Source organism: Chiloscyllium plagiosum, unplaced genomic scaffold (assembly GCF_037043375.1).
Source record: "Chiloscyllium plagiosum isolate Xiang-an unplaced genomic scaffold, Cpla_swu_hap1 HiC_scaffold_33, whole genome shotgun sequence".
In the NCBI taxonomy this organism is placed as follows: Eukaryota; Metazoa; Chordata; class Chondrichthyes; order Orectolobiformes; family Hemiscylliidae; genus Chiloscyllium; species Chiloscyllium plagiosum.
In genome coordinates this window covers 38,049,073-38,075,697 of record NW_028270171.1, presented here as the reverse complement: position 1 = coordinate 38,075,697, position 26,625 = coordinate 38,049,073, and the positions used below count along the sequence as shown (strand labels likewise).

At 47.8% G+C, this 26,625-nt stretch overlaps 1 long non-coding RNA gene across 1 annotated transcript in view; it reads left to right on the top strand.

The window, feature by feature from the left end:
• Positions 1–1,396: 1,396 nt before the first annotated feature.
• The window catches only part of LOC148141486 (uncharacterized), a 306,543-nt gene continuing 281,314 nt past the window's right edge, over positions 1,397–26,625 (top strand). Inside the window, exon 1 of the long non-coding RNA XR_015752544.1 lies at positions 1,397–1,489. This is a non-coding gene — a long non-coding RNA (uncharacterized LOC148141486). The remainder of the gene's footprint in view (positions 1,490–26,625) is intronic.

Genomic DNA, 26,625 nt, shown 5'->3' with positions numbered 1-26,625 from the left:
TGCATAAATTGTTAACACGAGAGGTCATAGTTTTAAGCTATTTTGAGGAAAGTATAGAGGGGATGTCAGAGGCGGGTTCTTTAAGCAGAGATTTGCGAGAGCATGGAATGCGTTGCAAGCAGCAGTTGTGGAAGCAAGGTCATTGGGGATATTTAAGTGACTGCTGGACATGGATATGGTCATAGAAATTTGAGGGGTCATACATTAGGTTTACCTTACATGAGGATCGATGGTCGGCACAGCATCAAGGGCTGAAGGGCCTGTTCTGTACTGTACTGTTCGATGTCCTATGTTCTATGTTCTATGAAGTGTATCTGTACCTTTCGACCATCTGTACCCTGTACTGACAGATAGTGCTCCCTCAATACCTTAGAAACCATCCCCTCAGTATGTTTATCCCCAAAGCACCTCGACAGAACATTCACGCCCTCAACACCTCAGAAAGCAAACCTGTTGCCCCCTTGGACCGTGTTCATCCTCAAACCTGTTCTCACTGTGATGACCCACAGCCACCTCCAAGATTGGAGCCCAGGGCCCAGAACATTATTTGAGTCTCTGGATTGATCATACAATCCCTAAGATGGGGAAGCAGGTCATTCGGCCTATCAGGTTTACACTGACCCTCGGCAGAACAGCCCATCCTCCCGCCCCCCCACCATCTCTGGATCCCTTCATTTCCTCTGGATAACCCACCCAGCCTGCACATCTTTGGACAGTGACAGGGAACTGGAGCACCCGGAGGCTGACACGGGGAGAATGTGCCAACTCCACACAGACAGTCGCCCGTGGCTGGAATCGAACCCGGGTGGGGTGAGGCAACACTGAGCCCCGGTGACCATCCCACCATCTCCTCCCCGTTGATGACCGTTTGATGTCTATACCCGGGGAGTATCGAACTTGTCTAGCGTTTATTTAAGAAAGATTAGGGACAAGGGCAATGCCTCCACAACCTCAAGATGCTTGGTCCCCCTCGAAAAAATATTTATATCAATTTCAAAAAGATACTTTATTCACAAAAAAACTTTACGTACAAACATAGTCACTAAAGTTCGGTTCGGTACAGTCTTTACAACAAGTCTTTGTCATGACATATATACTCCCCTTGGCTGATAAACTGAAATGTTAGCTCTGAGCGATTCCTTCTGAATTAACATCACAAAGTTACATTGAGAAGGAACTTTGTGAAGTGCCTGTGCTCTGTATCTGTTCTCCCATGTACCCCGCCCTCCGAACACAATACCTTACAAAGCCTTAAACCTGTTTGTCAACTTTCAGCAGAAGCAGCCTCAGGGCATTGAACACTGACTGAATGACTCAGTGACGCTTGGATCAGGTCAAATTCTCAATCAAACAGATGGCTGGTGATATTCAGCAGAATTCAGCAGGTAGCAGCGGTGAAGAGAGAGAGGAATAATTCGCATTTCAAGTGACCCTTCCTCAAACGGTCTGTTCTGATGGAACCTTCCCGCAGAAATCACTGGATTGAAAGGTGAACTCTCTCTCTGTCTCTTTCTCCCTCTCCCTTCAGAGATGCTGCCAGACATGCTAGGTTTCTTCAGCAATCTCTGTATTGACAGTTCAGGTCTCCAGCGCGTCCGTACAGATTAACTTTAGTGTTGAATTCTCAAGCTTGGTCGATTAAAGGGATTGAATCCCTCTGCTACAAAGGAGGATCACTTCCCACAGCTAACAGGTTCGTGATGCCAACATTGTTGGCTCAATCTCTATCATGTCTGAAATTATCATGAAGGCCCCAGCTTCACAACATCGCCCCTCACCTGAGGTGTGTGACCCACCAGGCCTCTCTCTCTGACAAGACAGCAGCTCTTGGGTCCTCCTGGTCTATACTAACTTCCCAACTTTAAAAAGGACACTCCAGTAAGAGAGCTCTTTCCATGGTTCAGGTCAAAATCCTGGAGCTCCCTCCCTAACATCACTGTGGGACACCCAAGGACTGCAGCAGGAGAGTACAGCTCATCCACACCTTCCAGGCAACTATTAGAGGGTGTGGGAATCACATACAAGCCACATTTGAAAATAAGTTTTATAACAGGGTCACGGTGGATGGTCACTAACTCTGTTTCTTTCCCTGTGTTGAAATCAGTGTAATGAAGAAGCTCAAGGTGGGTTGAAAATGACAATGATAGCTTTCGTAGGTTGGTATTTATTAGAGTATGTATCGACAGTATGAATGTTTGAGCACTTATTCAAGGGCATGCAGGTATCTGCCAGAGGAAGTGATGGGGCTGGTACAATTGTGACATTTAAAAGGCATCAGGATGAGTATGTGAATAGGAAGGGTTTAGAGGGATATCAGCCAAGTGCTAGCTAATGGAATGAAATGAGATGAGAATATCTGGTTGGCATGGACGAGTTGGACAGGAGGGTCCATTTCCAAGCTGTGCATCTCTGTGACTCTGTGCCTCTGAATAGTCTATTGCAGAGAGTTTCAGACAGGGTTTGGTTTGTGTGTCTCTCTCATGCTTCCTCAGAATCTGCAGACCCAATGTCTCCAAATTTCCACAAGACTCTATGAAATAGAAGAAAAGAGGGTTAGTACTGAGGGAGTGCTGCACTGTCAGAGGGTCAGTACTGAGGGAGTGCTGCTCTGTCAGAGGGTCAGCACTGAGGAAGTGCTGCACTGTCAGAGGATCAGTACTGAGGGAGTGGAGCACGGTCAGAGGATCATTACTGAGGGAGTGCTGCACTGTCAGAGGATCAGTACTGAGGGAGTGCTGCACTGTCAGAGTGTCAGTACTGAGGAAGTGCTGCACTGCTCGAGTGTCAGTACTGAGGGAGTGCTGCACTGTGAGAGGGTCAGTACTGAGGGAGTGCTGCACTGTCAGAAGGTCAGTACTGAGGGAGCGGTGCACTGTCAGATGGTCAGTACTGAGGGAGTGCTGCACTGTCAGAGGATCAGTACTGAGGGAGTGCTGCACTGTCAGAGGGTCAGTACTGAGGGAGTGCTGCACTGACAGAGGCTCAGTACTGAGGGAGTGCTGCACTGTCAGAGGATCAGTACTGAGGGAGTGCTGCAGTGTCAGAGGGTCAGTATTGAGGGAGTGCTGCACTGTCAGAGGATCAGTACTGAGGGAGTGCTGCACTGTCAGATGGTCAGTACTGAGGGAATGCTGCACTGTCAGAGGATCAGTACTGAGGGAGTGCAGCATTGTCAGAGGGTCAGTAATGAGGGAGCACTGCACTGTCAGAGGGTCAGTACTGAGGGAGTACTGCACTGTCAGAGGGTCAGTACTGAGGGAGTGCTGCACTGTCAGAGGGTCAGTACTGAGGGAGTACTGCACTGTCAGAGGGTCAGTACTGAGGGAGTGCTGCACTGTCAGAGTGTCAGTACTGAGGGAGTACTGCACTGTCAGAGGGTCAGTACTGAGGGAGTGCTGCACTGTCGGAGGGTCAGTACTGAGGGAGTGCTGCACTGTCAGAGTGTCAGTAGTGAGGGAGTGCTGCACTCTCAAAGAGTTAGTACTGAGGGAGCGCTGCACAGTAAGAATGTCAGAACTAAAGTTGCGCTGCTCAGTCAAAGAGCTACACTGCCAGAGTGTCAGTACTGAGGGTGTACCGCACTGTCACACGGTCGGTATGGGGGCACTGCCACAGTGTCAGATGGTCAGTACTGAGGAAGTTCTGCACTGTGTGAGCGTCAGTACTGAGTGAGTGCCGCACTGTCAGAGGAACAGCACTGAGGGATCATTGCGTTGTCAGAGGGTCAGTACTGAGGGGCTGCTGCATTGCCAGAGGGTGAGCACTGAGGGATCACCGCACTGTCGGACAGTCAGTAGTGAGGGAGCACCTCACTGTCAGAGGTTCAGTCCAGAGGGAATGCCGCACTGTCTGAGGCTCTGTAGTCTGAGAGCACTGCACCATCAGAGGGTCAGTACTGAATGAGCACTACACTGTCATAGGGTAGGAACTGAGGGAGCATGTACTATCAAAAGGTCAGTACTGAGGGAGCGCTACACAGTGAGAGTGTCAGTTCCGAGTGAGTGCTATTTCAGAGGGTCGGGACAGAGAGAGTGCTGCATTGTCAGAGGGTCAGTACTGAGGGAGTGCTGCACTGTCAGAAAGTCAGTACCGAGCGGGTGCTGAACTATCAGCGGGTCAGTACTGAGGGCGTTCCGCACAGTCAGATGGTCAGTATTGAGAGAGTGCTGCACTGTCAGAGGGTCAGTACTGAGGGAGTGCTGCACTGTCAGAGGATCAGTACCGAGCGGGTGCTGAACTATCAGCGGGTCAGTACTGAGGGCGTTCCGCACAGTCAGATGGTCAGTATTGAGAGAGTGCTGCACTGTCAGAGGTTTAGTACAGAGAGAATGCTACACAGTCAGATAGACAGTACTGAGGCACTGCTGGACTGTCAGAGGTGCAGGACCGAGGCAGAGGGTCAGTACTGAGGGAGTGATACACTGTCAATGAGTCAGTACTGAGGCAGTGCTGTACTGTCAGAGTGTCATTTGTGATGGAGTGCTGTACTGTCGGAGGTTTTGTCCTGAGATTGGGCCACAATGTCGGAGGGTCAGTATAGGGCCACTTCCACTCTACTGAGGGAGCGCATCACTATCAGAGGATCAGTGTGGACGGAGTGCAGCATTGTCAGAGGGTCAGTGTGGAGGGAGTGCAGCATTGTCAGAGGATCAGTGTGGAGGGTGTACAGCATTGTCAGAGGATTAATGTGGAGGGAGTGCAGCATTGTCAGAGGATCAGTGTGGAGGGTGTATAGCATTGTCAGAGGGTCAGTGTGGAGGGAGTGTAGCATTGTCAGAGGGTCAGTGTGGAGGGAGTACAGCATTGTCAGAGGATTAATGTGGAGGGAGTGCAGCATTGTCAGAGGATCAGTGTGGAGGGTGTATAGCATTGTCAGAGGGTCAGTGTGGAGGGAGTGTAGCATTGTCAGAGGGTCAGTGTGGAGGGAGTACAGCATTGTCAGAGGATTAATGTGGAGGGAGTGCAGCATTGTGAGAGGGTCAGTGTGGAGGGAGTGCAGCAGTGTCAGAGGGTCAGTATGGAGGGAGTGCAGCATTGTCAGAGTATCAGTGAGGAGGGAGTGCTGCATTGTCAGAACGTCAGGATGGAGGGATTGCTGTGCAGGGAGAGGGTCAGTAGTGATGAAGTGCGCACTCTCTGAGGGTCAGTTCTAATGGATCGCCATGCTGTCAGAGTGTCGCACTGTGAGAGAGTTACTACTGAGGGAGCGCTGCACTGTGAAAGGGTTAGAACTGAGGGAGCAACGCACTCTGAGGGGATGAGTACTGAGGGATCACCATGCTGTGAAGGGTCAGTACTGAGGGAGTGCCATGCTATCTGTCGGACAGTCAGTACTGAGTGATTGCTGCATTGCCAGGGGGTCAGTACTGAGAGAGTAATGCACACTCAAAGGGTCATTACTGAGGGAGTGCTACACGGTCAGTGTGTCAGTTCTGAGGGAGTGTTGTTTCAGAGGGTCAGTACTGAGGGAGTGCTGCACTGCCAAAAGGTCAGTACTGAGGGAGAGCTGTACTGTCAGAGGGTCAGTACTGAGGGAGAGTTGCACAGTCAGATGGTCAGTACTGAGGGAGTGCTGCACTGCCAAAGGGTCAGTACTGAGGGAGTGCTGCACTGCCAAAGGGTCAGTACTGAGGGAGTGCTGCACTGCCAAAGGGTCAGTACTGAGGGAGTGCTGCACTGCCAAAGGGTCAGTACTGAGGGAGTGCTGCACTGCCAAAGGGTCAGTACTGAGGGAGTGCTGCACTGCCAAAGGGTCAGTACTGAGGGAGTGCTGCACTGCCAAAGGGTCAGTACTGAGGCATTGCTGGACTATCAGAAGTGCAGGAATGAGGCAGTGTCGCACTGTCAGACTGTCAGTACTGAGGGAGTTCTGCTCTGCCGGAGGGTTGGTACTGAGAAAATGCCACGTTATCGGAGGGTCAGTACCGAGGGAGTGCTGCACTGTTAGAGCATCTGTATTGAGGGAGTGCCACATTGTCGGAGGGTCAGTACTGAGGGGATGCCACACTGTATGAGTGTCAGTACTGAGGGAATGCTGCACTGTGGAAATGTAAGTACAAAGAGAGTGCTGCAGAGTTAGAGGGTCAGTACTGAGGGAAAGCTGTTGTGTCAGAGCGTCATTTCTGAGGGTGTGCTGCAGGGTCAAAGGAGCAGTGCTGAGGGAGAGCTGCATTGTCAGAGGGTCAGTACTGAGGGAGCGCTGCACTGTCAGAGGATATAGAACATAGAACATAGAACAATACAGCACAGAACAGGCCCTTCGGACCACGATGTTGTGCCGAACATTTGTCCTAGCTTAAGCACCCATCCATGTACCTATCCAATTACCACTTAAAGGTCACCAATGATTCTGACTCGACCACTCCCACAGGCAGCGCATTCCATGCCCCCACCTCTCTCTGGGTAAAGAACTTACCCCTGACATCCCCCCTATACCTTCCACCCTTCACCTTAAATTTATGTCCCCTTGTAACACTCTGTTGTACTCGGGGAAAAAGTTTCTGACTGTCTACTCTATCTATTCCTCTGATCATCTTATAAACCTCTCTCAAGTCACCCCTCATCCTTTGCCGTTCCAACGAGAAAAGGCCTAGCACTCTCAACCTATCCTTGTACGACCTATTCTCCATTCCAGGCAACATCCTGGTAAATCTTCTCTGCACCCTCTCCAAAGCTTTCGCATATTTCCTAAAGTGAGGCGGCCAGCACTGCATACAGTTCTCCGAATGTGGCCTAACCAAAGTCCTGTACAGCTGTAATATCACTTCACGACTCTTGAATTCGATCCCTCTGCTAATGAACACTAATACACACCATAGCCTTCTTACAAGCTCTATCCACGTGAGTGTCAACTTTCAAAGATCTATGAACATAGACCCCAAGATCCCTCTGCTCCTCCACCTTACTAAGAACCCTACCGTTAACCCTGTATTCCGCATTCTTATTTGTCTTTCCAAAATGGACAACCTCACACTTGGCAGGGTAGAACTCCATCTGCCACTCCTCAGCCCAGCTCTGCATCATATCCAAGTCCCTTTGCAGCCAACAGGGCTGAGGCTTATTCCTCAGCTTCCGTCTGCTCATCCCAAATGAGTCCCACTGCCCCACACTCAGCACAGTCATGTGTTCCTTATTTCTGAGCTTCCCAATGCTAATCCACATCCAGAATGACATCCCACACTCCTCCAAATCGTATTGCAGGCTATTTGTCTGGGAGCGAGGAGTGCTAAGAGAGGAAATAAAAATCTGACAGGACTTTACAGTGACATTAAGGGTGAATTGATAATGAGAGAAAGAGTAGGTTGTGGAACACAGTGAGAATTTGTGCATGGACCCAGAGGCTACAGTGAATGGATGCATTGTGTCAATGCTCATTGGGACAGGGACGGTATGAAATCGTGGAGATGCTCTGTGATACAATTAAATGAATTAGCATATATAGGGAGAGAGGTGGTTCTGAGTGGTCTGGCCTTCTTACAGCCCAGTAAATCTCCAAAGACGGTGGAAATGTATCTCCGTTTACTGAATGAGGTGATGGAGGAAGAAACAGATACACTTGCAAACATTTTCAAATCCCCTCTGGCCACAGGAGAGGTGCCGTCGGACTGACCATGTGGTCCTGTTATTCAAGTAGGAACATGGGATATACCAGGCAGCTACAGGCCAGTCAGGCTAATACCGTGGGTGGGACGTCTGTTGGAAGCAATTTTGGGAGATAGAATTAATCAGCATTTACAGAGACTGGAGTTCATGATGAACAGTCAGAATGGTTGTGTTCAGGGGAGGGCAGGTCTGACCAATGGGAGTGCACTTTTTAAGGAGGTGACCAGCTGTGTAAATAAGGGCAATACTTTCCTGTCGTCTGCTTGGAGGTCAGTCAGGCTTTTATCAGGATCCAGACTGGAAACTGATAGTGAACATAAAAACTCAAGATCCAAGGAATTTGGCACAGAATGCTGAGTGGCAGGAAGCAGACAGTGATGGCCCAGTTAGAAATCTCTGTCTGTTCATGTCTCACTGTTGGGGTCTTGCTGATGTAGTTGATAGAAAAGATTTAGGTTTGAATGGTGGAGGGTTAATCAGTGGGGTCATGAATGATATGGGTATTGGTGAGGTGATAAATACTGAGGAGGATAGCCTTAGGTTACAGAAGGATGGAGATGGCCTTGTCAGATGGACCGATCAGTGACAACGGGTGAGGTGCCTGAAGACTGGAGGGTGATTAATGATGGGCCATTATTGAAGTAAGGCTGCAAGGAACAGCCATTGAACTATGGAGCTGTGAGCCTGATGGCAGTGGTGGGTAAGCTGTTGGAGGGCATTCTGAGAGACAACTTACATGTATTTGGAAAAGCAAGAATTGATTAGGGATGGTCAGCTTGGCTTTGTTTGTGGAAATGATGTGTCCAACTTGATAGAGCTTTTGAAGGGATGACCAAGGAAACAGATGAGAAGGTTTCACATGGGAGATTGCTTAGTAAAAGGTTAGATGAGATGGCATCCAAGGAGAGAGGACAGCATGGTGCCTCAGTGGTTTGATTCTAACTCCCGGTGACTGTCTGTGTGGAGTTTACACATTCTCACTGTATCTGTGCGGGTTCCCTCAGGGTGCTCCAGTTCTATCCCACTGCCCAAAGATGCCATGGGAAATGCAGCATTACAGGGATAGAGTAGAGGATGTGAGTCTGGGTGCGATGCTGTTCAGACAGTCAGTGTGGAGCCAATGGACGGAATGGCTTGCTTCTACACTGTAGGAAATCTAAAATTAATCCAGAGAAACAAGTAATGTACTGGGGACCTGGGTTCCAATCTTGGACAGGGGTGGATGTGGGTCCTTACAGTCTGAAGGGGTTTGAACACAGTCTGACGGGGAAGCTGGGCTGAGCCCTGAAGTGTTGAGGATATGAATGTTTTGTGGAGCTACTGTCTAAGGTGCTTTGGGGGTTAAACACAACAAAGTGATGAATTCCTCGGTATTGAGGGAGCACTTTCTGAGTTATTGAGGGAGCACTTTCTGTGTTATTGAGGGAGCACTTTCTGAGGTATTGAGGGATCACTTTCTGAGTTATTGAGGGAGCACTTTCTGAGTTATTGAGGGTGCACTTTCTGAGTTATTGAGGGAGCACTTTCTTCGGTATTGAGGGAGAACGATATGAGGAATTGAGAAAGCATTATCAGTGGTACTGAGGGAGAACTATCTGAGGTACTGAGGGTGCACTTTATGAGGTATTGAGGGAGCACTATCTGAGGCATTTTGGAAGCACTATCTGAGGTACTAAGGGAGCACTTTCTGAGGTACTGAGTGAGTACTTTCTGAGGAACTGAGGGAGAACTATCTGTGGTACTGAGGGAGAATTATCTGAGGTACTGAGGGAGCACTTTCTGAGGTATTGAGGGAGCACTTTCTGAGGTATTGAGGCAGAACTATCTGAAGTATTGAGGAAGCACTTTCTGAGGTATTGAGGTTGCACTATCTGAGGTATTGAGGGAGCACTATCTGAGGCACTGAGGGAAAAATATCGGAGGTATTGAGGGAGCAATTTCAGAGGTATTGAGGGAGCACTATCTGAGTTATTGAGGGAGAACTATCTGGGGTATTTAGGGAGCACTTTCAGAGGTATTGAGGGAACACTATCTGAGGTATTTATAGAGCACTATCTGAGGTATTGATGGAGCACTTTCGGAGGTATTGAGGGAGAACTATCTGAGGTATTCAGGGAGCACTTTCTGAGGTACTGAGGGAGCACTTTCTGAGGTACTGAGGAAGTACTATCTGAGGAACTGAGGGAGAACTATCTGAGGTACTGAGTGAGCAATTTCTGAGGTACTGAGGGAGAAATATCTGACGTACTGAGGGAGAAATATCTGAGGTACTGAGGGAGCACTTTCTGAGGTACTGAGGAAGCACTATCTGAGGAACTGAGGGAGAACAATCTGAGGTACTGAGTGAGCACGTTCTGAGGTATTGAGGGAGCACACTCTGAGGTATTGAGGGAGAAATATCTGAGGTACTGAGGGAGCACTTTCTGAGGTATTGAGGAAGCACTTTCTGAGGTATTGAGGAAGCACGTTCTGAGGTACTGAGGGAGAATTATCTGAGGTACTGAGGGAGCACTTTTTGAGGTATTGAGGGAGCACTATCTGAGGCACTGATGGAACACATTCTGAGGTATTGAGGAAGCACTCTCTGAGGTATTGAGGGAGAACGATCTGAGGTATTGATGGAGCACATTCTGAGGTATTGAGGGAGCACTTTCTGAGGTACTGAGGGAGAATTATCTGAGGTACTCAGGGAGAACAATCTGAGGGACTGAGGGAGCACTTTCTGAGGTATTGAGGGAGCACGAACTGTGGCACTGAGGGAGCACTTTCAGAGGAATTGAGGGAGCACTTTCTGAGGTGCTGAGGGAGAGATATCTGAGGTACTGAGAGAGCACTTTCTGAGGTATTGAGGGAGCACTTTCTGACGTACTGAGGAAGCTCTACCTGAGGTACTGAAGGAGTACTATCTGAGGAACTGTGGGAGCACTATCTGAGGTATTGAGAAAGCACTTTCAGAGGTATTGAGGGAGAACTATCTGAGGTATTGAGGGAGCACTATCTGAGGTATTGAGGGAGCACTATCTGAGGTATTGAGGGAGCACTATTTGAGGCATTGTGGGAGAACTATCTGAGGTATTGAGCGAGCACTTTCTGAGGTATTGCAGGAGCATTATCTGAGGTATTGAGGGAGCATTTTCTGAGGTACTGAGGGATCACTTTCTGAGGTATTGAGGTAGCACTTTCTGAGGTACTGAGGAAGCACTTTCTGAGGTACTGATGGAGCAATTTCTGAGGTATTGAGGGAGCACGATGTGAGGTACTGAGGGAGCACTTTCTGAGGTGTTGAGGAAGCACTTTCTGAGGTACTGAGGGAGCAAGTTCTGAGGTATTGAGGAAGCACACTCTGAGGTACTGAGGGAGAACTATCTGAGGTATTGATGGAGCACTTTCTGAGGTATTGAGGGACCACTAAATGAGGTAATGAGGGCGCACTTTATGAGGTATTGATGGAGCACTTTCTGAGGTATTGAGGGAGCACTATCTGAGGTACGGAGGGTGCACTTTCTGATGTATTGAGAAAGCACTTTCTGTGGTACTGAGGGAAAACTATCTGAGGTACTGAGGTAGCACTGTCTGCTGTATTGAGGGAGCACTATCTGAGCTATTGATAGAGCACTATCTGAGGTATTGATGGAGCACTTTTGGAGGTATTGAGGGAGAACTATCTGAGGTATTCAGGGAGCACTTTCTGAGGTATTGAGGAAACACTATCTGAGGAACTGAGGGAGAAATTTCTGAGGTACTGAGGGAGCACTTTCTGAGGTATTGAGGGAGCACTATCTGAGGTACTGAGGGAGAAATATCTGAGGTACTGAGGGAGCACTTTCTGAGGTACTGAGGAAGCACTATCTGAGGAACTGAGGGAGAACTATCTGAGGTACTGAGTGAGCACTTTCTGAGGTATTGAGGGAGCACTATCTGAGGTACTGAGGGAGAATTATCTGAGGTACAGAGGGAGCACGTTTTGAGGTATTGAGGGAGCACTTTCTGAGATATTGAGGGAGCACTATCTGAGGTACTGAGGGTGCACTTTCTGAGGTATTGAGGGAGCACTTTCTGAGGTATTGATGGAGCACATTCTGAGGTATTGAGGAAGCACTTTCTGAGGTATTGAGGAAGCACTCTCTGAGGTATTGAGGTAGAACGATCTGAGGTATTGATGGTGCACATTCTGAGGAATTGAGGGAGCACTATCTGAGGCACTGATGGAGCACATTCTGAGGTATTGAGGAAGCACTTTCTGAGGTATTGTGGAAGCACTCTCTGAGGTATTGAGGGAGAACAATCTGAGGTATTGATGGAGCACATTCTGAGGTATTGAGGGAGCACTTTCTGAGGTACTGAGGGAGAATTATCTGAGGTACTCAGGGAGAACAATCTGAGGTATTGAGGGAGCACTTTCAGAGGTATTGAGGGAGCACTTTCTGAGGTACTGAGGAAGCACTATCTGAGGTACTGAGGGAGAACTATCTGAGGCACTGAGGGAGGACTTTCTGAGGTATTGAGGGAGCACTTTCTGACTTACTGAGGAAGCATTATCTGAGGTACTGAGGGAGTACTATCTGAGGTACTGTGGGAGCACTATCTGAGGTATTGAGAAAGCACTTTCAGAGGTATTGAGGGAGAACTATCTGAGGTATTGAGGGAGCACTATCTGAGGTATTGAGGGAGCACTATCTGAGGCATTGTGGGAGAACTATCTGAGGTATTGAGCGAGCACTTTCTGTGGTATTGAGGGAGCATTATCTGAGGTATTGAGGGAGCACTTTCTGAGGTACTGAGGGATCACTTTCTGAGGTATTGAGGTAGCACTTTCTGAGGTACTGAGGAAGCACTTTCTGAGGTATTGAGGAAGCACTTTCTGAGGTATTGAGGGAGCACTACCTGAGGTACGGAGGGAGCAAGTTCTGAGATATTGAGGAAGCACACTCTGAGGTACTGAGGGAGAACTATCTGAGGTATTGATGGAGCAATTTCTGAGGTATTGAGGGACCACCAAATGAGGTAATGAGGGAGCACTTTATGAGGGAGCACTTTCTGAGGTATTGAGGGAGCACTATCTGAGGTACTGAGGGAGCACTTTCTGAGGTATTGAGGGAGCACTATCTGAGGTACTGAGGGTGCACTTTCTGAGGTATTGAGAAAGCACTTTCTGTGGTACTGAGGGAAAACTATCTGAGGTACTGAGGTAGCACTGCCTGCCGTATTGAGGGAGCACTATCTGAGGCATTGAGGGTGCACTATCTGATGTACTGAGGGAGCACTTTCTGAGATACTGATGGAGAACTATCTGAGGTACTGAGGGTTGAACATTCGGAGGCACTGAAGAATCAATATCTGTGGTTCTGAGCGAGTACTATCTGAGGTACTGAGGGAGCACTTTCTGAGGTATTGAGGAAGCACTTTCTGACGTACTGAGGAAGCATTATCTGAGGTACTGAGGGAGTACTATCTGAGGTACTGTGTGAGTACTATCTGAGGTATTGAGAAAGCACTTTCAGAGGTATTGAGGGAGAACTATCTGAGGTATCGAGCGAGCACTTTCTGAGGTATTGAGGGAACATTATCTGAGGTATTGAGGGAGCACTTTCTGAGGTACTGAGGGATCACTTTCTGAGGTATTGAGGTTGCAATTTCTGAGGTATTGAGGAAGCACTTTCTGAGATATTGATGGAGTAATTTCTGGTATTGAGGGAGCACTATCTGAGGTACTGAGGGAGCACTTTCTGAGGTATTGAGGAAGCACTTTCTGAGGTATTGAGGAAGCACTTTCAGAGGTAGTGAGGGAGCACTATCTATGGCATTGAGCACTTTCTGAGGTATTGAGGAAGCACTTTCTGACGTATTGAGGAAACACAATCTGATGTATTGAGGATGCACTTTATGAGGTATTGAGGGAGCACCTTCTGAGGTATTGAGGGAGCACGATCTGAGTTACTGAGGGAGAAGTATCTGAGGTACTGAGGGAGAATTATCTGAGGTATTGATGGAGCACTTTCTGAGGTTTTGAGGGAGCACTATCTGAGGTACTGAGGGAGAACTATCTGAAGTATTGATGGAGCACTTTCTGAGGTATTGAGGAAGCACTTTCTGTGGTACTGACGGAAAACTATCTGCGGTATTGAGGGAGCACCATCTGAGGTACTGAGGGAGAACAACCTGAGGTCCTGATGGAGAACTATCTGAGGTTCAGAGGGACCCCTTTCTGAAGTATTGAGGGAGCACTTTCTGAGGTACTGAGGGAGAACTATCTGAGGTACTGAGGGTGCAATTTCTGAGGTATTGAGGGAGCACATTCTGAGGTACTGAGGGCTAACTAAATGAGGTATTGATGTAGCACTTTCTGAGGTATTGAGGGAGCACTATCTGAGGTACTGAGGGAGCACTTTCTGAGGTCCAGAGAAAGCACTTTCTGATGAATTGAGGGAGCACTATCTGAGGTACTGAGGGAGCACTTTCTATGGTATTGAGGGAGCACTTTCTGAGGTATAGAGGGAGCACTATCCTAGGTACTGAGGGAGCACTTTCTGAGGTATTGAGGGAGCACTTTCTGAGGTATTGAGGAAGCACTTTCTGAGGTATTGAGGGAGCACTTTCTGAGGTACTGAGGGAGCACTTTCTGAGGTATTGAGGAAGCACTTTCTGAGGTATTGAGGGCGCACTTTCTGAGGTACTGAGGGAGCACTTTCTGAGGTATTAAGGGGTGCACTTTCTGAAGTACTGAGCGAGCACTTTCTGAGGTGTTGAGGGAGCACTCTCTGAGGCACTGAGGGAGAACTATCTGTGGTATTGATGGAGCACTTTCTGAGGTATTGAGGAAGCACTTTCTGAGGTACTGAGGGAGCACTTTCTGAGGTATTGAGGGAGCAGTATCTGAGGTACTGAGGGAACAAGTTCTGAGGTATTGAGGAAGCACACTCTGAGGTACTGAGGGAGAACTATCTGAGGTACTGAGGGAGCACTTTCTGAGGTATTAAGGGAGCACTATCTGAGGCATTGAGGGAGCAATATCTGAGGTACTGAGGGAGCACTATCTGAGGTACTGAGTGAGAACTATCTGAGGTACTGAGGGAGAACAACTGAGGTACTGAGCGAGCAGTTTCTGAGGTATTGAGGGAGCACTTTCTGACGTACTGAGGAAGCACTATCTGAGGTTCTGAGCGAGTACTATCTGAGGTACTGAGGGAGAAACATCTGAGGTACTGAAGGACTACTTTCTGTAGTATTGAGGGAGCACTTTCTGAGGTATTGAGGAAGCACTTTCTGAGGTACTGAGGAAGAACTATCTGAGGTACTGAGGGAGCAAGTTCTGAGGTATTGAGGGAGCACTCTCTGAGGTACTGAGGGAGAACTATCTGCGGTATTGATGGAGCACTATCTGAGGTATTGAGGGATTACTATCTGAGGTATTGAGGAAGCACTTTCTGAGGTATTGAGGGAGCACTTTCTGAGGTATTAAGGGAGCACTATCTGAGGTATTGAGGAAGCACTTTCTGAGGTATTGAGGGAGCACTATCTGAGGTACGAAGGGAGCACTTTCTGAGGTATTGAGGAAGCACTTTCTGAGGAATTGAGGGAGGACTATCTGAGGTATTGAGATAGCACTTTCTGTGGTAGTGAGGGAGCACTTTCTGAGGTATTGAGGATGCACTTTCTGAGGTAGTGAGGGAGCACTTTCTGAGGTATTGAGGAAGCACTTTCTGAGGTATTGAGGGAGCATTATCTGAGTTACTAAGGGAGCACTTTCTGAGGTATTGAGGAAGCACTTTCTGAGGTATTGAGGAAGCACACTCTGAGGTACTCAGGGAGAACTATCGGAGGTATTGAGATAGCACTTTCTGAGGTAGTGAGGGAGCACTTTCTGAGGTATTGAGGAAGCACTTTCAGAGGTAGTGTGGGAGCACTTTCTGAGGTATTGGGGAAGCACTTTCTAAGGTAGTGAGGGAGCACTATCTGTGGCATTGAGCACTTTCTGAGGTATTGAGGAAGCACTTTCTGACGTATTGAGGAAACACAATCTGATGTATTGAGGGAGCACCTTCTGAGGTATTGAGGGAGCACTATCTGAGTTACTGAGGGTGCACTTTCTGAGGTATTGAGGAAGCACTTTCTGAGGTATTGGGGGAGCACTTTCTGAGGTACTGAGGGAGAAGTATCTGAGGTACTGAGGGAGAACTAGCTGAGGTATTGATGGAGCACTTTCTCAGGTATTGAGGAAGCACTTTCTGTGGTACTGAGGGAAAACTATCTGAGGTACTGAGGTAGCACTATCTGCGGTATTGAGGGAGCACTATCTGAGGTACTGAGGGACCACTTTCTGAAGAATTGAGGGAACACTTTCTGAGGTGCTGAGGGAGAACTATCTGAGGTACTAGGTAGCACTTTCTGAGGTATTGAGGGAGCACTTTCTGAGGTATTGAGGAAGCACTTTCTGAGGTATTGAGGGAGCACTTTCTGAGGTATGGAGGGAGCACTTTCTGAGGTATTGAGGAAGCACTTTCTGAGGTATTGAGGGCGCACTTTCTGAGGTACTGAGGGAGCACTTTCTGAGGTATTAAGGGAGCACTTTCTGAGGTACTGAGCGAGCACTTTCTATGGTATTGAGGGAACACTCTCTGAGGTACTGAGGGAGAACTATCTGTGGTATTGATGGAGCACTTTCTGAGGTATTGATAAAGCACTTTCTGAGGTACTGAGGGAGCACTTTCTGAGGTATTGAGGGAGCATTATCTGAGGTACTCATGGAACAAGTTCTGAGGTATTGAGGAAGCACACTCTGAGGTACTGAGGGAGAACTATCTGAGGTACTGAGGGAGCACTTTCTGAGTTATTAAGCGAGCACTATCTGAGGCATTGAGGGAGCAATATCTGAGGTACTGAGGGAGCACTATCTGAGGTACTGATTGAGAACTAACTGAGGTACTGAGGGAGAAACACTGAGGTACTGAGGGAGCAGTTTCTGAGGTATTGAGGGAGCACTTTCTGACGTACTGAGGAAGCACTATCTGAGGTTCTGAGCGAGTACTATCTGAGGTACTGGGGGAGAAACATCTGAGGTACTGAAGCACCACTTTCTGTAGTATTGAGGGAGCACTTTCTGAGGTATTGAGGAAGCGCTTTCTGAGGTACTGAGGGAGAACTATCTGAGGTACTGAGGGAGCAAGTTCTGAGGTATTGAGGGAGCACTATCTGAGGTACTGAGGGAGAACTCTATGAGGTATTGATGGAGCACTTTCTGAAGTATTGAGGAATTACTATCTGAGGAATTGAGGAAGCACTTTCTGAGGTATTGAGGGAGCTCTTTCTGAGGTATTGAGGTAGCACTATCTGAGGTATTGAGGAAGCACTATCTGAGGTACTAAGGGAGCACTTTCTGAGGTATGGAGGAAGCACTTTCTGAGGTATTGAGGAAGCACACTCTGAGGGACTGAGGGAGAACTATCTGAGGTATTGAGGAAGCACTTTCTGAGGTAGTGAGGGAGCACTTTCTGAGGTATTGAGGAAGCACTTTCTGAGTTAGTGAGGGAGCACTTTCTGAGGTATTGAGGAAGCACTTTCTGAGGTAGTGAGCGAGCACTATCTGTGGCATTGAGCACTTTCTGAGGTATTGAGGAAGCACTTTCTGACGTATTGAGGAAACACAATCTGATGTATTGAGGGAGCACCTTCTGAGGTATTGAGGGAGCACTATCTGAGTTACTGAGGGTGCACTTTCTGAGGTATTGAGGAAGCACTTTCTGAGGTATTGGGGGAGCACTTTCTGAGGTACTAAGGGAGTAGTATCTGAGGTACTGAGGGAGAACTATCTGAGGTATTGATGGAGCACTTTCTGAGGTATTGAGGAAGCACTTTCGGTGGAACTGAGGGAAAACTATCTGAGGTACTGAGGTAGCACTATCTGCGGTATTGAGGGAGCACTATCTGAGGTATTGAGGGAGAACTACCTGAGGTCTTGATGGAGAACTATCTGAGGTCGTGAGGGACCACTTTCTGAAGTATTGAGGGAGCACTTTCTGAGGTACTGAGGGAGAACTATCTGAGGTGCTGAGGGTGCAAGTTCTGAGGTATTGAGGGAGCACTATCTGAGGTACTGAGGGCTAGCTATCTGAGGTATTGATGGAGCACTTTCTGAGGTATTGAGGGAGCACTCTCTGAGGTACTGAGGGAGCACTTTCTGAGGTGCAGAGGAATACTTTCTGAGGAATTGAGGGAGCACTGTCTGAGGTATTGAGGAAGCACTTTCTAAGGTATTGAGGGAGCACTTTCTGAGGTATGGAGGGAGCACTATCCTAGGTACTGAGGAAGCACTTTCTGAGGTATTGAGGGAGCAGTATCTGAGGTACTGAGGGAACAAGTTCTGAGGTATTGAGGAAGCACACTCTGAGGTACTGAGGGAGAACTATCTGAGGTACTGAGGGAGCACTTTCTGAGGTATTAAGGGAGCACTATCTGAGGCATTGAGGGAGCAATATCTGAGGTACTGAGGGAGCACTATCTGAGGTACTGAGTGAGAACTATCTGAGGTACTGAGGGAGAACAACTGAGGTACTGAGCGAGCAGTTTCTGAGGTATTGAGGGAGCACTTTCTGACGTACTGAGGAAGCACTATCTGAGGTTCTGAGCGAGTACTATCTGAGGTACTGAGGGAGAAACATCTGAGGTACTGAAGGACCACTTTCTGTAGTATTGAGGGAGCACTTTCTGAGGTATTGAGGAAGCACTTTCTGAGGTACTGAGGAAGAACTATCTGAGGTACTGAGGGAGCAAGTTCTGAGGTATTGAGGGAGCACTCTCTGAGGTACTGAGGGAGAACTATCTGCGGTATTGATGGAGCACTATCTGAGGTATTGAGGGATTACTATCTGAGGTATTGAGGAAGCACTTTCTGAGGTATTGAGGGAGCACTTTCTGAGGTATTAAGGGAGCACTATCTGAGGTATTGAGGAAGCACTTTCTGAGGTATTGAGGGAGCACTATCTGAGGTACGAAGGGAGCACTTTCTGAGGTATTGAGGAAGCACTTTCTGAGGAATTGAGGGAGGACTATCTGAGGTATTGAGATAGCACTTTCTGTGGTAGTGAGGGAGCACTTTCTGAGGTATTGAGGATGCACTTTCTGAGGTAGTGAGGGAGCACTTTCTGAGGTATTGAGGAAGCACTTTCTGAGGTATTGAGGGAGCATTATCTGAGTTACTAAGGGAGCACTTTCTGAGGTATTGAGGAAGCACTTTCTGAGGTATTGAGGAAGCACACTCTGAGGTACTCAGGGAGAACTATCGGAGGTATTGAGATAGCACTTTCTGAGGTAGTGAGGGAGCACTTTCTGAGGTATTGAGGAAGCACTTTCTGAGGTAGTGAGGGAGCACTTTCTGAGGTATTGAGGAAGCACTTTCTAAGGTAGTGAGGGAGCACTATCTGTGGCATTGAGCACTTTCTGAGGTATTGAGGAAGCACTTTCTGACGTATTGAGGAAACACAATCTGATGTATTGAGGGAGCACCTTCTGAGGTATTGAGGGAGCACGATCTGAGTTACTGAGGGTGCACTTTCTGAGGTATTGAGGAAGCACTTTCTGAGGTATTGGGGGAGCACTTTCTGAGGTACTGAGGGAGAAGTATCTGAGGTACTGAGGGAGAACTAGCTGAGGTATTGATGGAGCACTTTCTCAGGTATTGAGGAAGCACTTTCTGTGGTACTGAGGGAAAACTATCTGAGGTACTGAGGTAGCACTATCTGCGGTATTGAGGGAGCACTATCTGAGGTACTGAGGGACCACTTTCTGAAGAATTGAGGGAACACTTTCTGAGGTACTGAGGGAGAACTATCTGAGGTACTGAGGTAGCACTTTCTGAGGTATTGAGGGAGCACTTTCTGAGGTATTGAGGAAGCAATTTCTGAGGTATTGAGGGAGCACTTTCTGAGGTACGGAGGGAGCACTTTCTGAGGTATTGAGGAAGCACTTTCTGAGGTATTGAGGGTACACTTTCTGAGGTACTGAGGGAGCACTTTCTGAGGTATTGAGGGAGCATTATCTGAGGTACTCATGGAACAAGTTCTGAGGTATTGAGGAAGCACACTCTGAGGTACTGAGGGAGAACTATCTGAGTTACTGAGGGAGCACTTTCTGAGGTATTAAGCGAGCACTATCTGAGGCATTGAGGGAGCAATATCTGAGGTACTGAGGGAGCACTATCTGAGGTACTGATTGAGAACTAACTGAGGTACTGAGGGAGAAACACTGAGGTACTGAGGGAGCAGTTTCTGAGGTATTGAGGGAGCACTTTCTGACGTACTGAGGAAGCACTATCTGAGGTTCTGAGCGAGTACTATCTGAGGTACTGGGGGAGAAACATCTGAGGTACTGAAGCACCACTTTCTGGAGTATTGAGGGAGCACTTTCTGAGGTATTGAGGAAGCGCTTTCTGAGGTACTGAGGGAGAACTATCTGAGGTACTGAGGGAGCAAGTTCTGAGGTATTGAGGGAGCACTATCTGAGGTACTGAGGGAGAACTCTATGAGGTATTGATGGAGCACTTTCTGAAGTATTGAGGAATTACTATCTGAGGAATTGAGGAAGCACTTTCTGAGGTATTGTGGGAGCTCTTTCTGAGGTATTGAGGTAGCACTATCTGAGGTATTGAGGAAGCACTATCTGAGGTACTAAGGGAGCACTTTCTGAGGTATGGAGGAAGCACTTTCTGAGGTATTGAGGAAGCACACTCTGAGGGACTGAGGGAGAACTATCTGAGGTATTGAGGAAGCACTTTCTGAGGTAGTGAGGGAGCACTTTCTGAGGTATTGAGGAAGCACTTTCTGAGGTAGTGAGGGAGCACTTTCTGAGGTATTGAGGAAGCACTTTCTGAGGTAGTGAGGGAGCACTATCTGTGGCATTGAGCACTTTCTGAGGTATTGAGGAAGCACTTTCTGACGTATTGAGGAAACACAATCTGATGTATTGAGGGAGCACCTTCTGAGGTATTGAGGGAGCACTATCTGAGTTACTGAGGGTGCACTTTCTGAGGTATTGAGGAAGCACTTTCTGAGGTATTGGGGGAGATCTTTCTGAGGTACTAAGGGAGTAGTATCTGAGGTACTGAGGGAGAACTATCTGAGGTATTGATGCAGCACTTTCTGAGGTATTGAGGGAGCACTTTCTGTGGAACTGAGGGAAAACTATCTGAGGTACTGAGGTAGCACTATCTGCGGTATTGAGGGAGCACTATCTGAGGTATTGATGGAGAACTACCTGAGGTCTTGATGGAGAACTATCTGAGGTAGTGAGGGACCACTTTCTGAAGTATTGAGGGAGCACTTTCTGAGGTACTGAGGGAGAACTACAGAGGTGCTGAGGGTGCAAGTTCTGAGGTATTGAGGGAGCACTATCTGAGGTACTGAGGGCTAGCTATCTGAGGTATTGATGGAGCACTTTCTGAGGTATTGAGGGAGCACTCTCTGAGGTACTGAGGGAGCACTTTCTGAGGTGCAGAGGAATACTTTCTGAGGAATTGTGGGAGCACTGTCTGAGGTATTGAGGAAGCACTTTCTAAGGTATTGAGGGAGCACTTTCTGAGGTATGGAGGGAGCACTATCCTAGGTACTGAGGAAGCACTTTCTGAGGTATTGAGGGAGCACTTTCTGAGGTACTGAGGGAGCACTTTCTGAGGTATTGAGGAAGCACTTTCTGAGTATTGAGGGCGCAATTTCTGAGGTACTGAGGGAGCAATTTCTGAGGTATTGAGGGAGCACTCTCTGGGGTACTGAGGGAGAACTATCCGTGGTATTGATAGAGCACTTTCTGAGGTATTGAGGAAACACTTTCTGAGGCACTGAGGGAGCACTTTCTGAGGTATTGAGGGAGCACTATCTGAGGTACTGAAGGAACAAGTTCTAAGGTATTGAGGAAGCACTTTCTGAGGTAGTGAGGGAGCACTATCTGTGGCATTGAGCACTTTCTGAGGTATTGAGGAAGCACTTTCTGACATATTGAGGAAACACAATCTGATGTATTGAGGGAGCACCTTCTGAGGTATTGAGGGAGCACTATCTGAGTTACTGAGGGTGCACTTTCTGAGGTATTGTGGAAGCACTTTCTGAGGTATTGGGGGAGCACTTCCTGAGGTACTGAGGGAGTAGTATCTGAGGTACTGAGGGAGAACTATCTGAGGTATTGATGGAGCACTTTCTGAGGTATTGAGGAAGCACTTTTGGTGGAACTGAGGGAAAACTATCTGAGGTACTGAAGTAGCACTATCTGCGGTATTGAGGGAGCACTATCTGAGGTATTGAGGGAGAACTACCTGAGGTCTTGATGGAGAACTATCTGAGGTATTGAGGGACCACTTTCTGAAGTATTGAGGGAGCACTTTCTGAGGTACTGAGGGAGAACTACAGAGGTGCTGAGGGTGCAAGTTCTGAGGTATTGAGGGAGCACTATCTGAGGTACTGAGGGCTAGCTATCTGAGGTATTGATGGAGCACTTTCTGAGGTATTGAGGGAGCACTCTCTGAGGTACTGAGGGAGCACTTTCTGAGGTGCAGAGGAATACTTTCTGAGGAATTGTGGGAGCACTGTCTGAGGTATTGAGGAAGCACTTTCTAAGGTATTGAGGGAGCACTTTCTGAGGTATGGAGGGAGCACTATCCTAGGTACTGAGGAAGCACTTTCTGAGGTATTGAGGGAGCACTTTCTGAGGTACTGAGGGAGCACTTTCTGAGGTATTGAGGAAGCACTTTCTGAGTATTGAGGGCGCAATTTCTGAGGTACTGAGGGAGCAATTTCTGAGGTATTGAGGGAGCACTCTCTGGGGTACTGAGGGAGAACTATCCGTGGTATTGATAGAGCACTTTCTGAGGTATTGAGGAAACACTTTCTGAGGCACTGAGGGAGCACTTTCTGAGGTATTGAGGGAGCACTATCTGAGGTACTGAAGGAACAAGTTCTAAGGTATTGAGGAAGCACTTTCTGAGGTAGTGAGGGAGCACTATCTGTGGCATTGAGCACTTTCTGAGGTATTGAGGAAGCACTTTCTGACATATTGAGGAAACACAATCTGATGTATTGAGGGAGCACCTTCTGAGGTATTGAGGGAGCACTATCTGAGTTACTGAGGGTGCACTTTCTGAGGTATTGTGGAAGCACTTTCTGAGGTATTGGGGGAGCACTTCCTGAGGTACTGAGGGAGTAGTATCTGAGGTACTGAGGGAGAACTATCTGAGGTATTGATGGAGCACTTTCTGAGGTATTGAGGAAGCACTTTTGGTGGAACTGAGGGAAAACTATCTGAGGTACTGAAGTAGCACTATCTGCGGTATTGAGGGAGCACTATCTGAGGTATTGAGGGAGAACTACCTGAGGTCTTGATGGAGAACTATCTGAGGTATTGAGGGACCACTTTCTGAAGTATTGAGGGAGCACTTTCTGAGGTACTGAGGGAGAACTATCTGAGGTGCTGAGGGTGCAAGTTCTGAGGTATTGAGGGAGCACTATCTGAGGTACTGAGGGCTAGCTATCTGAGGTATTGATGGAGCACTTTCTGAGGTATTGAGGGAGCACTCTCTGAGGTACTGAGGGAGCACTTTCTGAGGTGCAGAGGAATACTTTCTGAGGAATTGAGGGAGCACTATCTGAGGTATTGAGGAAGCACTTTCTAAGGTATTGAGGGAGCACTTTCCGAGGTATGGAGGGAGCACTATCCTAGGTACTGAGGAAGCACTTTCTGAGGTATTGAGGGAGCACTTTCTGAGGTACTGAGGGAGCAATTTCTGAGGTATTGAGGGAGCACTCTCTGGGGTACTGAGGGAGAACTATCCGTGGTATTGATAGAGCACTTTCTGAGGTATTGAGGAAACACATTGAGAGGCACTGAGGGAGCACTTTCTGAGGTATTGAGGGAGCACTATCTGAGGTACTGAGGGAACAAGTTCTGAGGTATTGAGGAAGCACACTCTGAGGTACTCAGGGAGAACTATCTGAGGTACTGAGGGAGCACTTTCTGAGGTATTAAGGGAGCACTATCTGAGGCATGAGGTAGCAATATCTGAGGTACTGAGGGAGCACTATCTGAGGTACTGAGTGAGAACTATCTGAGGTACTGAGGGCGAACAACTGAGGTACTGAGGGAGCAGTTCATGAGGTATTGAGGGAGCACTTTCTGACGTACTGAGGAAGCACTAACTGAGGTATTAAGGGAGAACTATCTGTGGTATTGATGGAGCACTTTCTGAGGTATTGAGGAAGCACTTTCTGAGGTACTGAGGGAGCACTTTCTGAGGTATTGAGGTAGCACTATCTGAGGTACTGAGGGAACAAGTTCTGAGGTATTGAGGAAGCACACTCTGAGGTACTGAGGGAGAACTATCTGAGGTACTGAGGGAGCACTTTCTGAGCTATTAAGGGAGCACTATCTGAGGCATTGAGGGAGCAATATCTGAGGTACTGAGAGAGCACTATCTGAGGTACTGAGTGAGAACTATCTGAGGTACTGAGGGAGAACAACAGAGGTACTGAGGGAGCAGTTTCTGAGGTACTGAGGGAGCACTTTCTGACGTACTGAGGAAGCAATATCTGAGGTTCTGAGCGAGTACTATCTGAGGTACTGAGGGAGAAACATCTGAGGTACTGAAGGACCACTTTCTGTAGTATTGAGGGAGCACTTTCTGAGGTACTGAGGGAGAACTATCTGAGGTACTGAGGGAGCAAGTTCTGAGGTATTGAGGGAGCACTATCTGAGGTACTGAGGGAGAACTATCTGAGGTACTGATGGAGCACTTTCTGAGGTATTTAGGGATTACTATCTGAGGTATTGAGGAAGCACTTTCTGAGGTATTGAGGGAGCAATTTCAGAGGTATCGAGGGAGCACTATCTGAGGTATTGAGGAAGCACTTTCTGAGGTATTGAGGGAGCACTATCTGAGGTACTGAGGGAGCACTTTCTGAGGTATTGAGGAAGCACTTTCTGAGGTATTGAGGAAGCACACTCTGAGGTACTGAGGGAGAACTATCTGAGGTATTGAGGAAGCACTTTCTGAGGTAGTGAGGGAGCACTTTCTGAGGTATTGGGGAAGCACTTTCTGAGGTAGTGAGGGAGCACTATCTGTGGCATTGAGCACTTTCTGAGGTATTGAGGAAGCACTTTCTGACGTATTGAGGAAACACAATCTGATGTATTGAGGGAGCACCTTCTGAGGTTTTGAGGGAGCACTTTCAGAAGTATTGAGAGCTAACTATCTGAGGTATTGATGTTGCACTTTCTGAGGTATTGAGGGAGCACTATCTGAGGTACTGAGGGAGAACTTTCTGAGGTATTAAGGGAGCACTATCAGAGGCATTGAGGGAGCAATATCTGAGGTACTGAGGGAGCACTTTCTGAGGTATTGAGGAAGCACTTTCTAAGGTATTGAGGGATCCCTTTCTGTGGAACTGAGGGTGCACTTTCTGAGGTATTGAGAAAGCACTTTCTGCGGTAGTGAGGGGGCACTTTCTGAGGTATTGAGGGAGAACTATCTGAGGTACTCAGGGGGCACTTTCTGAGGTATTGAGAGAGAACTATCTGAGGTACTGAGGGAGAACTATCAGTGGTATTGATGGAGCACTTTCTGAGGTATTGAGGGAGCACTTTCTGAGGTACTGAGGGGTCACTTTCTGAGGTCTTGAGTGAGAACTATCTGAGGTACTGAGGGAGAACAACTGAGGTACTGAGGGACCAGTTTCTGAGGTATTGAGGGAGCACTTTCTGACGTACTGAGGAAGCACTATCTGAGGTTCTGAGCGAGTACTATCTGAGGTACTGTGGGAGCAGTTTCTGAGGTACTGAGGGGTCACTTTCTGAGGTATTGATTGAGAACTATCTGAGGTACTGAGGGAGAAACATCTGAGGTACTGAAGGACCACTTTCTGTAGTATTGAGGGAGAACTTTCTGAGGTATTGAGGAAGCACTTTCTGAGGTACTGAGGGAGAACTATCTGAGGTACTGAGGGGTAACATTCTGAGGTATTGAGTGAGAACTATCTGAGGTACTGAGGGAGAAACATCTGAGGTACTGAAGGACCACTTTCTGTAGTATTGAGGGAGCACTTTCTGAGGTATTGAGGAAGCACTTTCTGAGGTACGGAGGGAGAACTATCTGAGGTACTGAGGGAGCAAGTTCTGAGGTATTGAGGGAGCACTATCTGAGGTACTGAGGGAGAACTATCTGAGGTACTGATGGAGCACTTTCTCAGGTATTGAGGGATTACTATCTGAGGTATTGAGGAAGCAATTTCTGAGGTATTGAGGGAGCACTTTCTGAGGTATTGAGGGAGCACTATCTGAGGTATTGAGGAAGCACTTTCTGAGGTACTGAGGGAGAACTATCTGAGGTACTGATGGAGCACTTTCTCAGGTATTGAGGGATTACTATCTGAGGTATTGAGGAAGCAATTTCTGAGGTATTGAGGGAGCACTTTCTGAGGTATTGAGGGAGCACTATCTGAGGTATTGAGGAAGCACTTTCTGAGGTATTGAGGGAGCACTATCTGAGGTACTGAGGGAGCACTTTCTGAGGTATTGAGGAAGCACTTTCTGAGGTATTAAGGAAGCACACTCTGAGGTACTGAGGGAGAACTATCTGAGGTATTGAGGAAGCACTTTCTGAGGTAGTGAGGGAGCACTTTCTGAGGTATTGAGGAAGCACTTTCTGAGGTAGTGAGGGAGCACTTTCTGAGGTATTGAGGAAGCACTTTCTGAGGTAGTGAGGGAGCACTATCTGTGGCATTGAGCACATTCTGAGGTATTGAGGAAGCACTTTCTGACGTATTGAGGAAACACAATCTGATGTATTGAGGGAGCACCTTTGGAGGTATTGAGGGAGCACTATCTGAGTTACTGAGGGTGCACTTTCTGAGGTATTGAGGGAGCACTTTCTGAGGTATTGGGGAGCACTTTCTGAGGTACTGAGGGAGAAGTATCTGAGGTATTGAGGGAGCACTATCTGAGTTACTGAGGGTGCACTTTCTGAGGTATTGATGGAGCACTTTCTGAGGAATT